This window comes from Anomalospiza imberbis, unplaced genomic scaffold, assembly GCF_031753505.1.
Source record: "Anomalospiza imberbis isolate Cuckoo-Finch-1a 21T00152 unplaced genomic scaffold, ASM3175350v1 scaffold_76, whole genome shotgun sequence".
In the NCBI taxonomy this organism is placed as follows: Eukaryota; Metazoa; Chordata; class Aves; order Passeriformes; family Viduidae; genus Anomalospiza; species Anomalospiza imberbis.
In genome coordinates, this window is record NW_027100377.1 from 121,699 (window position 1) to 133,821 (window position 12,123).

The window sequence follows — 12,123 nt, forward strand, 5'->3', positions numbered from 1 at the left end:
GGTGGTGGAGGAACCCAAGGATGCCCGTCCTGGCAGAGCAGTCTGGAGAGATTTGGCTGCGGGCAGGAGAGGCTGTGAGGGGCTCCCGGTGAGCCTCTGGTTTGTGCCCCCCACCCCACCCTTAGAGTTTTCTGGCACGCAAACAGGGACAGCTGAGAGGGACTTGTCCCAGCCCCATCTGCTGCCTGGCATGCTCAGGCAGAGGGGAACTGGCCCAGGCTTACTGCCAGGTTGTGTGGCAGAGAGGGAACTGCTGGAGCCAGCGCCACTGGGCTGGCACCTGCTGGGAAGGAAGGTGCCATCCAGCACAGGAGGGGCAGGCCATGGAAAGGTAGACACTGCTCTGTCTCCCTGTGGAAATTAGCACAGTGCCTGTCTTTCAAAGACAGGGACCTATGTGAGTCATTGGAGTTTCCTGAAAGGAAGAAATCTCCCCAGGGACAGAAAGCACCACTTCTAGAGCACTGGCAGGGCAAAAATCCCAGCAAGATGGAGAAACCAGAATAAACGGATGAGTGGGATTCTGGGCCAGGTTTGCCTGTGATGGCAAGGTCCTGCACATGATGACTGGGGAGCAGATGGTCCCCTTACTCCTCTTCCTGGGTCTTTCTAGAAACTAGAGGAATCCTGATTGAGTCTGTGGACCACTAATCTTGGAAAGTCATGGTTCACTCTTCTTTGTTGTTTTTTTGGGTTTTTTTGTTCCTGTGGGCAGCATCCATTCGTAACATCAGCCAAGCCACCGTCCGCCCTGGTACCACTCATCATCTCAATGAAGAAACAGAAGAAGACAAGAATGTAACAATCAAGATATTATCACCATAACCAAGTTCGAGAAGGATTGTAGAGTAGGACTCTAGAGTAGGACTGTTGAGTAGTTTTGTAGTATAGGTTTATAGAGTAGGATTGTAATTAAATAAAGTTTCTGAAGCATCAACTCATTTGGATGATTCTCCTCCTTCTGACCCCTTCAGAAAACTCAGCATTTCCTTCTGAATTACCAGTTGTTTTTTATTGGTGCTAAGATATGCTTATGGCTTCTTTGGTATGGTTTGTAAGTGGAGAATAAAATGAACAGGGCTAATGCCTTTATTAATGTTAAGGTCTTATTAAAAAGATCAGCTGGGCAGGGGGCCCGACACGGAGCTCGCTGCCACTGTTGTACCTTTCCCAGGTAGCCAAAAGGAAGCAGGTGTGCAGAGTCTGTCACTGAAGTCCAGAGCAGCAGCTATCCCCTCTTCTTTCCTTGTGGCAGCACTAGGAAGTTCTGTCTCTCCATCTCTGCTTCCCACAGCCTACTCTAGTCTAGTCTTTTGGAGGTGATGGTGGTGGGCAAAAGTCGATCACGCAATGTCTTTCCCCTCTTCCTCAGCTAGGGCATTTGTCTAGCCCCCTCTACTGTGATTAGTTCTTTATTTAGGGATGTTTTTATCCCCTAAAAACACTCCCATGATCCCAAGGGTTTTTTGTTTGCATTTTAGTCCCAGAATGGCAACAGTGGGGGGAAGGCGGGGGGAGGTGGGAGGGCAGTTATCTCCAGGTAGTTTAGAGAAAACAAACAGAGCAATTAGCTAATTAACATTTCAATATCGGTACTCAGCTAGAGCCAGCAGCCGTTCCACTGTTGCCATCACAGCCATCACTGTTGTGACCTTCAGGCACACTTCCATAGATCCATACAGGACAGTGCTCACCAAAAGGGCTGTTTCCCTGCCAAACATCCCCTCTCTGCATCCAAGTACTTTAGACACTGGAGTAGCTGACATATCCATCTTTTTTGGTTTTTTTTTTTTTTTTTTTGGTAGAAGGAGAAGCCCTGTGTAATTTCTCCTTCTCCAGAGAGCAAAGGTGCTTTTTCTCACACTTTCCACCCTTTTTCCACCACTGGCAAAGATTCTGCTAGAATTTTAGTTTGCATGGAGGAAGTTCTGGCTGATGCAATATTTTTGCACGAGAAAACATAGTTTGGGGCAGGGATGTTGGTGCAGAAGGAGCTGTTCTGATGCCATGCCAGGCAGTAGAGCCTTGCACATCACTTTCAGGTGAACAGCTCCTGTGCCTTTTTGCAGCCCAGGGAATCAGTAAGCATGGTGTTTGGGAATTGAGCAGAAAATCAGTGCCCTTGCATGCCAGCTGGTCCTCAGAGATCAGAGGAGCTGGGAGGGTCGGGGCTTTGTTTCTGATTACAGCCCCTTTAGCACTGTCAGTGTGGTTGAGTCCAAGAGAAGCACTTGGGCATCCCTCAGTTATCCAGACAGATTGATGTCACTGGCAAAATGCCCTCTTTTCCAAAGGGTTTTCATTTCCTTTGGCTGTACTTTGTATGGCTGCAGGTCACATTTCCCTTGATTTAAGGAAGTATCTTGGCAGTTCTTGGAGAAGTCACTCTTGGAGGAATTACTCAGCTCTGCAGTTCTTCAGTCCTCATTATACGCCCTGTTTTAAAAGACTTTTATGCTATTTCCCCTTTGTCTGTGTTTTCACACTTGTTCAGCAAGGTTTTCTTTCTAATAATATTAATCACAATATCCCAAAGGAATAAAAAATGGTTGGGTATTTGTTCCCCAAGTATTTACAAAAGAACAATTTAAAAAATCTGTATAAATGCTGGATGTGAAATGCAAATAAAAATAGACTTGAGAGTTCTCCCAAAAACCGTAAGAAAAAACCCCATGTATTCTGTAAAAGACAGATAATTCACCTGCAGAATACGAAAAGGGGCACGTTCTAGAAGAGAAAATTTGTACAGCAGTGCTGCACAGAATTAGATGCTTTCAAGCTTTTTGCACTTCAGGGGCAGTATCATTCTCTGAACTGTAATGCTCTGAGCATGTTCTGCTCACCATGGCAGCTTTCTGCTCTCCCCTGGTACAGATCATCCTCCCAGCAAAGGGTTAGTGGAGCCATCACAACTGCCAGCACCTTCCCACACAGCAGGAACCTGAAGGAGAGAGATGGCTTTCACCAACTGCTGCGTGTTCTAATACTGCCACCTCTCAGCTGCTGAAAGCCTGAATTTCTGTGCCTTTTTCTCCTTCCCCAAATGTTACATTACACACCCCAAACCTGCAAAGCATTCCTCACATCGAAGAGGAATGTCTACCCCACCTGTATTTCAATGCCACCACTTGGCTCAGCCTCCTTTCCTTAGACTTACGACTTTTTTTTCCCAGTGTGTGAAATGCCTCCTCTTTAGAAAGGCATATTCCAGAACTTAGCAGAACAGCAGGGGTGATGAACGGATTGAGAGCAGCCCTGTGGAGAAGGACTGGGAGATCCTTGAGAAGGAAACATTGGATGTGAGCTGGCACTGTGTGCTTGGAATGTGCCTTTATGCCATGATTCTCCTGAAGGTTTGTATTGTAGGGTTTTTTTTCATGCAGGCATGCATGCAAAATTTGGAGATCAAAGATAAATTCCTTTTATAAGGGATATGGAAGAGACTGGCCTCGGGTAAGCAATATGTCAGTGAGAGAGAGCTGAGCCATTAGTTCTGAGAGGAAGAACAGCCCCGGAACACAGGTCTGAGCCCTGGCTGATGTGCAGTAGAACCAGAACTTAGGCAGGATCAATTAGAAGGTACTGAAGAGAGCAGGGTCTAATCCTTTGGTGCAGTATTGTGTGGACTTTGGGATCAGTACTCCATTCCAAATGGCTTCCCCTTCAGTCAGAAGAGGCTTCCATCTCTTCCAAAAATTGCCTATTGAAACTCTTCTGCTCCCTTGCAAATCTCTTCACTACTCTAGCACAACTCTTGAAGCACGGACAGACGACTCTTCAACTAATTACAGTGGAAAAGAAGGGTATTTATTGCAGTGCTGGACACATGTGAAATAGTTTCCAAAGACATGTGCAAGAGTTGCAGACTCCTGCTCTCTATTTATACAGAAAAGGTTTTACATATTCACACGGTTTCTAAGAATGCATAATACATCATTATTACCTGCCCCCTTCATATTATAATCAGCTGAATATCTGTTACTGCTGTGCAATTGTACTCCCTTAATTGAGTCAGTGGGATTTTGAAATGAGGGAGTAGTCGTATGGGAGGAAGGAAGCTGTCTTCCTCATGGTGAACTCTTCACCCATGGCCAGTTGGCAGGACTTTTTGACCTGCTGGTCACGGTCCAAGCCCCTTCTAACTGTTTGATTATTCGTAAGGCAAGGTATTTCTATGGTCTCTGCTCCTTCACAATTGCTTCATCTATCCCTGTCACTCCTAACTTTACTTTCCTAATATATTTGGTACTCTTTAACTAAGGTACGTGATTTTTGCTAGCTGTATTACTAACTTAGCTTCTTAACTAATTTCAAAATCTTAACTAAAATATGCAATCTTCTACTATCCTAGTTATAGTCCCAGCTGGCCCCTCAGCTCATCTGCAGTTTTCAATTATCCGAATTACATTTTCAGCTAACCCCTTGACTCACTTCAGGCCCATCCCCAATTCCTCTCTCCCAGCAGCTCAGAGCTGCGTTGCACAGCGCTTGCTGTGCGCCAGAGAGCACAAAGCCGGCTGGCCTGCTGGCCCTGAATATTTCTGCCAAACGCTCTGCATTGCACACCTTTGCTCTGGCTCAGTGCAGAACTGCAGGAGCGCAGGCGCTTCCTCCCAGAGCTGTGTGAGGCGCTGGCTCCTGCAGACGGGACCTGACAAGCTGTCACTGCCTCCCGCTGGCCGCGGGTCCCCTGGCAGAGCTGCCGTGCCTGAAGGACGCTGCCCTGTGCTCCAGCCTGCCCAGCAGCCCGGCTCCCTCCCCCGGTGCCCAGAGTGCTGCACACACTGGTAACCTTTCCTTTCCCAGGAGCCACAGGGCAGCCGGCAGAAGAGTAGGAAAGCTCAGCCAGGCCACCGGCCCTCGGCTGCCCCTCGCCTTTCTCTGCCCCGCGGCAGACTCCAGACGGCCAATGCCTCCGGTCCGGGCTGTGCCCAGCAGGGCTCCGCTTCCCCTCGGGAGCAGCCAGCTGCCGCTTGGGCTCTGAGAGCGGAGGATGTGCCCGGTGCCAGGAAGAGGCCTGCAGGGCCGGGCTGCCGCCTCCTGCAGCTACAAGGGTCCCCTGGCAGCCTGCCTGTGCCGAGGCTCAGGCTGCTCCGGGCTCTGCCGGGGCTCTGCTGCGGCTCCAGCCCGGGCAAGGCCGGGCCCGCTCTCACCTCACAGTCGCTGACAGCTCTGCACCGGAGGAGACCTTTCAGAGCACCCTCTCTGATCTTTCTGCTTTCTCAGCTGAGCAGGGCTCTCCTCCAGCCAAAGACATTGCACTTAGGGACACAAGTCCAAGTGGCAGGCGCCCAAATGCTCTCGGGTCACAGCTGAAGGCATCTGTCCAGACCAAAAAGGTACAAGAATATCGGGCCAGAGCCCTCAGCCTGTTAGCAGCCAGAACTGCAATCACAGCTCTTCGGAAGACATAAACCAGGTGCTTGGCCTGCCTTCGCCTTGGCTGTTTTCCACGTTAGTAGGGAGAGCATAAAGGAGGCTGATGATCTTCTGGTTCAATAATTTGTGGTGGTTCACCTGCTCCTGGAGAATGTCTCTTTGGCAAGACACAGCGCACAGTCTGCCGTAGAGAGGACACAGGGCCCCTGACAGCAGTGCACAGGCTGCCAGCAGGGAGGAGCGTGCCTTGTGAGCATTTGATAATGTATTTGTCATGGAACTGTTTTCATGGGCCTGTTTCTCGCAGGTTTGTTCAAGGCCATACAGTTTTTGCCTGGTTTTCTGCACTGTTTCTTCACATTTCTGCAACAGAAACAAACCAAACAAAACCGGAAGAAATATTAACTAGATAGTTTTTGCCTCGACAAGAGCAAAAAGAAAATTCTTCGTTTTGCCATTCAAATGATGCATTAAAGGAGTCAAAAATTCTTAGTAATGATGGTGATGAAAGTATTTCTTCTAGAAAACAATTACAGAATCAGATATATGAAACCACAGCAATGGTAGGGGGGAAACTGACATGATCATCAACTGCAAATTGGACTCCTGATTTCTAACAACATTCAGCAATATGGTGACAGCTCACAGAAGGTCCAACGCTGCTTGTCTGCCCACAATACAGTTCGATGAGTTGACTTAACAATAGTAGTAACATCCTCCAATTTCAGAGAGAGCACTGCTCTACCAAGCAGAAAGCCAGTGTAAGTGAGAGGAAAAAAGGTAAGAAGGCTGGAACATGAGACTAGACAGATTAAATTTTTCAGCATGCAAAGACTTCCAGCCCTGAAATCTGCATCAACTACAGCATTATTCTGTGAAGTAAGTTGCAGCAACTCACAAATAACAAGGGACATCTATTTCCTTTATTCACAAGACTTTTAATTGAAACTGGTGTGAAGGAATATGATGGTAAAGACAGCAAATGGTGGTTGTGGAATAATGGGTAACATTTTGGATTGCAGGATTGCAAATAACTCATCTAACAAGCAGTGAGAGTTTCACACTTTAAAACCACTTCTCACTGTAGTATCACTAAAGCAGAGTCATTACCACTGTTCTTAGGATCAGTACATATGCAATTAAATTTATCCACAGGTAACACCACATTACTGTTACTCCATACAATCTCTGCAAATGATGATGCTGAAAAAGTAGCTGCTGCCCTCAGAAATCCTTAAAAAAAGGAAATTCGATCTTACAGCTATAGCATTCTCAGAAAAAAAATACTACCCACTGTAGATGAAAGCAGGCTTCTCATGACAAATGCTTCAAAAAAGTTATTTATTTCTTATTTTAAATGATGTTAATATTAGCACAGTGATGGGTTGGTTTGTTGTTTGGGCTTTTTTTAACTTTAAAAATATACTTAAATTCCCAAATGACCTTAAACTGCTAAGGGGCTTAAACTACTGAAAAAATCAATTAAATGGTACAAGAAAAAAAAAAAAAAAATTAGAAGTTCCCAGCACTATACCTGGGCTCTTGCATGAACTTCTGCAAGGATATTTGAGTACTGCTCTTCAAGATATTGCTTTTCTTTCTGCCAGCAATGTTCCTGTGCTTTTAACTGCTCAGACATTTTCTCAAAAGCATCCTCCTGCTTCTGCTGAAGTTCCTTCAGAGTGTCAGCCTTGTGCTTGCAAATATATTCTAGGTGAGATATCTGTGTGACAAGCATTTAAGAAGAAATTATTGTTTACCTTTTCACTTTGAGTCACGCACAGACTATTCCAGCATAAAATCTAAACTGTAATTTCTTCAAAATTTTCATTAAAACTAAATAAAACCCTTTTCATAGCAGATGAATTACTTGGTTCTCCAAACAAAACTGAAATATATTTTGAAACAAAAGATTTTATTTGGTTTCGGTTCTGCCATCCTTTTACCACCTTGTAGATATTTGTCACCTTCTTTGTAGGAAACCTGAGCCAGACACTTCAAACTTGTTTTTTAAACAACTCTGTTAAATTTTAGTCCATTAGTAAATTAGGAATCCAAGTATATACTTTAGAAATGTGAAATGATTGCACACAAGAAATCAAAACAGCATTTAATTTTTTGTTTTGCTTGGGGTTTTTTTTGGGGAGTTGTTGGTGTTTTTTTTGTTGTTGTTTGGTTAGTTTTTTTGTTTGGGAGGGTTTTTTTTGCTTTTTTTTTTTTTTTTTTTTTGGTTGAAAAGCCAAGACTTTCCAGATTATTATTAAGTTTTTAAACAAGTCCAGGGAATTCTAGCATAGAGAATGTTTTCCTTACAAATAGCTCATAAGTTTATGATGTGTTTTCAACAAGCATGAAGGGATACACTCTTGTGGTTTAACACTTCACCCCCCATGCAAATTAAATAGAGGCATGAACCAAGCCAACAATGATCTCCAAATGCACACACCTGCACTTTGTTACTAGAAAGCATCAGCAAGACACATCCAGATAGATCACTCTGAGCTGTAGGAAAAAAGGTTTTGTGCAACACAGTCTAAAATCCCAGAAAAGCTGCTAAGTACATGAGAAGAGCCCTAGAGACCTCCCAAGCAGTCTCAGTAACAAGGCTTAATTAAAATGCAAGAACAGGGAGGCACAAACCCCAGAAACACTGCCAACAATATCCATCTCCTTCCCTTCCCATGTCTTTCCTTCTCCCTTTCCTCTTCTACTTCAAAAGAGAAATAAACCAGAAAACAAAGTCAAACCCTGAAGAGTGGCTTAGCTACTCTCAGCTTAGTCTCTGGACCCAGCTGACCTATTTTAAAAGGGTTTTATTTTTCCTAAAACCACAGGGTTTTCTGGCAAGAAAGGCCACATAAGCTCACTTGCATTCATATCACTCAGAAATGTACAGCTCCTCCTGCACACAAATACTGACATGTTTTAGAATAGGTATTTCTATTGTGTTTCTGAATAAAAATGTCAGAATCCGAAAGTTGCAATTAAACAGAAAACCCCACACTGGCATTCTTTCAAATAGCACATCTGAATCATAAACACATAATTTAAAGATGGTATTCCTGGAGAAAGTGTATTTTGCTATGGATTATGGTAAAACAAAGAGTTGCTTTATGACTGTAAATTACTACATTCTGTGAATTTCTTCATCAGTAAGATGAATTTATTATCTTTTAATGAGGTCCCTGTGGCTGGTATCAGACAGTCCTTTCAGAATGTCCTGCACAGAAAGTGGAGCTGAGAGACTTGATGCACACTCCAGTCACATCTACATGCTCACAGCAACAGCATCAAGCTGAGCAGTGGACCAGCCATAATTAACGGTGTTCATTTGTTAATGTCCAAATCCTCTTGGGGGGATGAATATCACTCCTTTTTCTCCTTTTTAACGAGCCTGCAGTGTGCACAAATGTCACTGAGCTCCGCAGAGGCAGCTGATGCCTGGGGACACTCACCCTCTCCTTAGCCTTGTGGAAGTTCAAGATCAGGGCTTCAACATTCTCATGCAAGAGAGCACAAAGCTCTGTCCAAGGTAACTCTTCCAGGGCGACCTCTGAATGTTTGGCAAGCACATGGGCGTTTGCCATGCTCTGGTATAAGTTTAGGAGGATAGACACATCCTTCTGGAACACAAAGAAGAATTCGTTGCTGTAGCTGGGCAATGTTCAAATCAAAAGAGATGCATCACATGCGCAGTAGCAGTGCTGCATGCAGCTGATAACAAGGCCTCAGAGCTCATTCTCACAGCTTTCCAAAATTCCTGTGTTCATTTCTAATAATTGCTGCCATAATATTGCATAATCTTACAGCAGAGTAAGAAAAGTGATTTGACCAAATTTATCTAATTAGACACAGTATGCCTATAAAGTATGTGAATAAATCCCAGTCCTGTGGGGGCCACAACATTGACCTGGCACAGATAAAAATTTCTGTGCTCTTAGTGGATGCAATTCATTCTCCCTTGTTAATACTCTGATGTGCATTCAAACTGTGCCCCCCACACAGCTGCACAGCACACAGAAAACTGTCCAGTTGGCTAGGCAGCACAACACACTCTAAATTCCTTTAAAAATTTGTTTTGCATGGGTTATATATGATTAAATAGCTGGCCAAAATAGGCCTACAGCTCCATCAGTCACACTCCACAAGCCATGCCTCATTTCTTTACAGTGATTTTAATCAGTGGCATAATAAATTGATTCAGGTTATAAATAAATAAGCATGCAGTAAAAATTCAATTCTTCATAATGTTAGTGCATACAAGTGACTTAGAAACTTTGGTTAAGCTAATAGAAAGCTGTTTCTCAAATGCCATGAGGACAAAGTATGTAAACAACCGTAACAGTACAGTCAGAGATCAAGATAAGATTCTCAGACTAGAGTGGAAAGAACATATTCAGGGAACATAAAAGTGGTATAAAAGATGAAAAAATACTGTATAGGCCAGGAGAGCAGGAAGGGAAAACGAAGGGAAGAGAACACACTGACATTTTCACACAATTTTGGCATGGGTATAGCGAGGACCAACAGCAATATATTAAATGTTACCTATACTTAGTTCCTGCTGCAGTCTTCTGCTTTTTCATTTTGGGAAGCAAAATCAAAGCTGTCTCAATGGAGTAAACAGGATCACATACAGGTGATCACTCCTGCTTCCCAAACACATACAAACAGCTTTGGGAAAAATACAAAGCCAACCAAGGCAATAAACATTTAATCTCATAAGGGAACCACTAATACAACTCTTCCAAAAATGCGTATTTTTATCCTCTGCTCAGGACAGTCCTGTGGTTTGAAATCTTTTGAATAAAACACTTGAAACAACCAGCTCTGTGAATATGACAGTGAGACAATCCTGTTACTTTTAACCTTTCAGTAATATAACATTAATTTTGAGTACACCATTACATACTGTTTCCATTACCAGAAATCTTGATCCTGAATGAAATCTTGTACTGAATTCTTGTCATGTATAACATAGAGTTTACTAAGGAATACAGATAAAAAGGAAAACTCTTACCACAGCAACAGCTAGCAAGCACTTAAGGTTTCTAGTGGAACATTTTCAGCTTGTAATTGTGTTTCGTAGTTATAAATAGCAATCATCAATGCCTGTAGTTAGGCCAGACAGTTGCTCTTCTCTCTATGTATTCCTTTTGTGCCTGATGAAATTACTTTTTCAGGCTACCTAGGCCAGCAAATGCCTTTTAATACACTAATACTTGCATGGAAGAAGGTGTTCTCCCAAAGAGGAAGGAAAAAGAAGGTTCTGATTTTATTTTTCTTCAGTTTATGAATTACAGGTCTTCCTGGTCAGTGGACAACACTAAGACAAAGTGTGGACTAACTGCATCAGCTGGGCAAAAGACACCCACAAATCTGAAGACTCTCTTATGCAGGTCTCTGCTCCTGTCAACAGGGAACAGACCTCAGGTACCTTCCATGCTCAGAGCCCTGAGAGAGAAAGAGGAGAAGTTTCCAAGCCACCACCACCAAAAGTTAATATTGCAAAGAGTAGGAACAGAGCAAATGTTAGCACACAATGAAAGGAGAGATTTTCTACACATGCTAAGAACTTTCCTTTGCCCCTGCTGCTATGTGAAAAGATGGCACAATTGTTATTCAGGGTGTAGCTGGGTAAAGACAGCAGAAAGGCCCAAAGTGGTCATATAATACATCCAATGTGCCAAATCCACAGCAAAACAAGCAAAAAACAAAACAACAACAAGAAATCCACTCTGCTTTTCCAGCTGAAAGTTTGAAACAATTTTCAAGCAATTTTTACAGTCAAATACTTGCACTAAAACGAAAAGGGTGTATGAAATAGAAATAAACATTTCTACAATGGTAGCTAATGAAACTTGACAACAAAGTTTGGTAGAAAGGCAGAACATTCTTTACACGAAATCATAATCCATATCTACAAAATGCCTTCTTAATTCGGAATGCCAGTACATCCTACCCAGACTTAAAAAATTAGCTTCTCCAAGCACTGGTTACATTTATGCATGTAATAAATTCTTAAAAAGGTAGCGTAATAACAAACAGGGTAAGAGAATGGCAGAGTTCTTCCACAGCTCAGCACAGCAAATGCAGCAAATCCTCAGCACACTAAATATTTTGACAGTATGTTTAAAAACACCTAAACAATGTGTGCCACGGGGTTTTTTTCCTTACTATTGAGCCTTCATGCAGGGTGAAGCTGGCTGTAGCATCCGCTAACGTCCCAGAGGATTCTTCAGCTTCCTTCCTTTCCTCAGCCTCATCTCTCCATTGCACACTTAAGGATGAACGCTGTCTTCGTAAACTGGAAAGTTTCCACAATAAGATACCTTAACCAAAATTGCTTTTGTCAAATGCACGGTATTCTTTTAAAGGATGATCAACGGATATAGCAGATACCACGTTAGCACATCACATGGCTTCTGAAGCTGCTTGCCTTTCTTAACTGAAGGAAGAAATTTATATTCCTTCTAAGAAAGACTTGTCAAGTGGTTATGTTTTCAGTTACCAAGCCATGTATCATGCAATTCAATAGATTCATATTTGGATATGGCCTCAAAATTTCATATAACAAACAGAATTCTTCCTATTTTAAGTAACACAACAGTTCTCATGTCTCACATCACATCTTGCACCATCAAACCCGACTTCACGTACAGTTCTCGCTCCTAAGGTTTCCACATGCCTGACTCTACTCTGGCATGACTTTTAAAGCAGACTACCCAGAATTTTAACCTGTTC

At 43.2% G+C, this 12,123-nt stretch overlaps 2 protein-coding genes and 1 long non-coding RNA gene across 3 annotated transcripts in view; 2 read left to right on the top strand and 1 right to left on the bottom strand.

Moving 5' to 3' along the window:
* Positions 1-12,123, top strand: part of LOC137467702 (uncharacterized) — a 271,260-nt gene that overhangs the window by 89,346 nt on the left and 169,791 nt on the right. The window lies entirely within an intron of this gene.
* LOC137467704 (serine/threonine-protein kinase PAK 1-like) overlaps positions 1-12,123 on the top strand; it is a 40,510-nt gene that overhangs the window by 6,544 nt on the left and 21,843 nt on the right. The window lies entirely within an intron of this gene.
* LOC137467707 (uncharacterized) lies at positions 5,428-8,987 on the bottom strand. The gene is made up of 3 exons (XR_010995599.1): positions 8,835-8,987; positions 6,914-7,102; positions 5,428-5,742 (listed from the first exon to the last, which is right to left on the bottom strand). It is a non-coding gene; the product is annotated as an uncharacterized lncRNA (long non-coding RNA).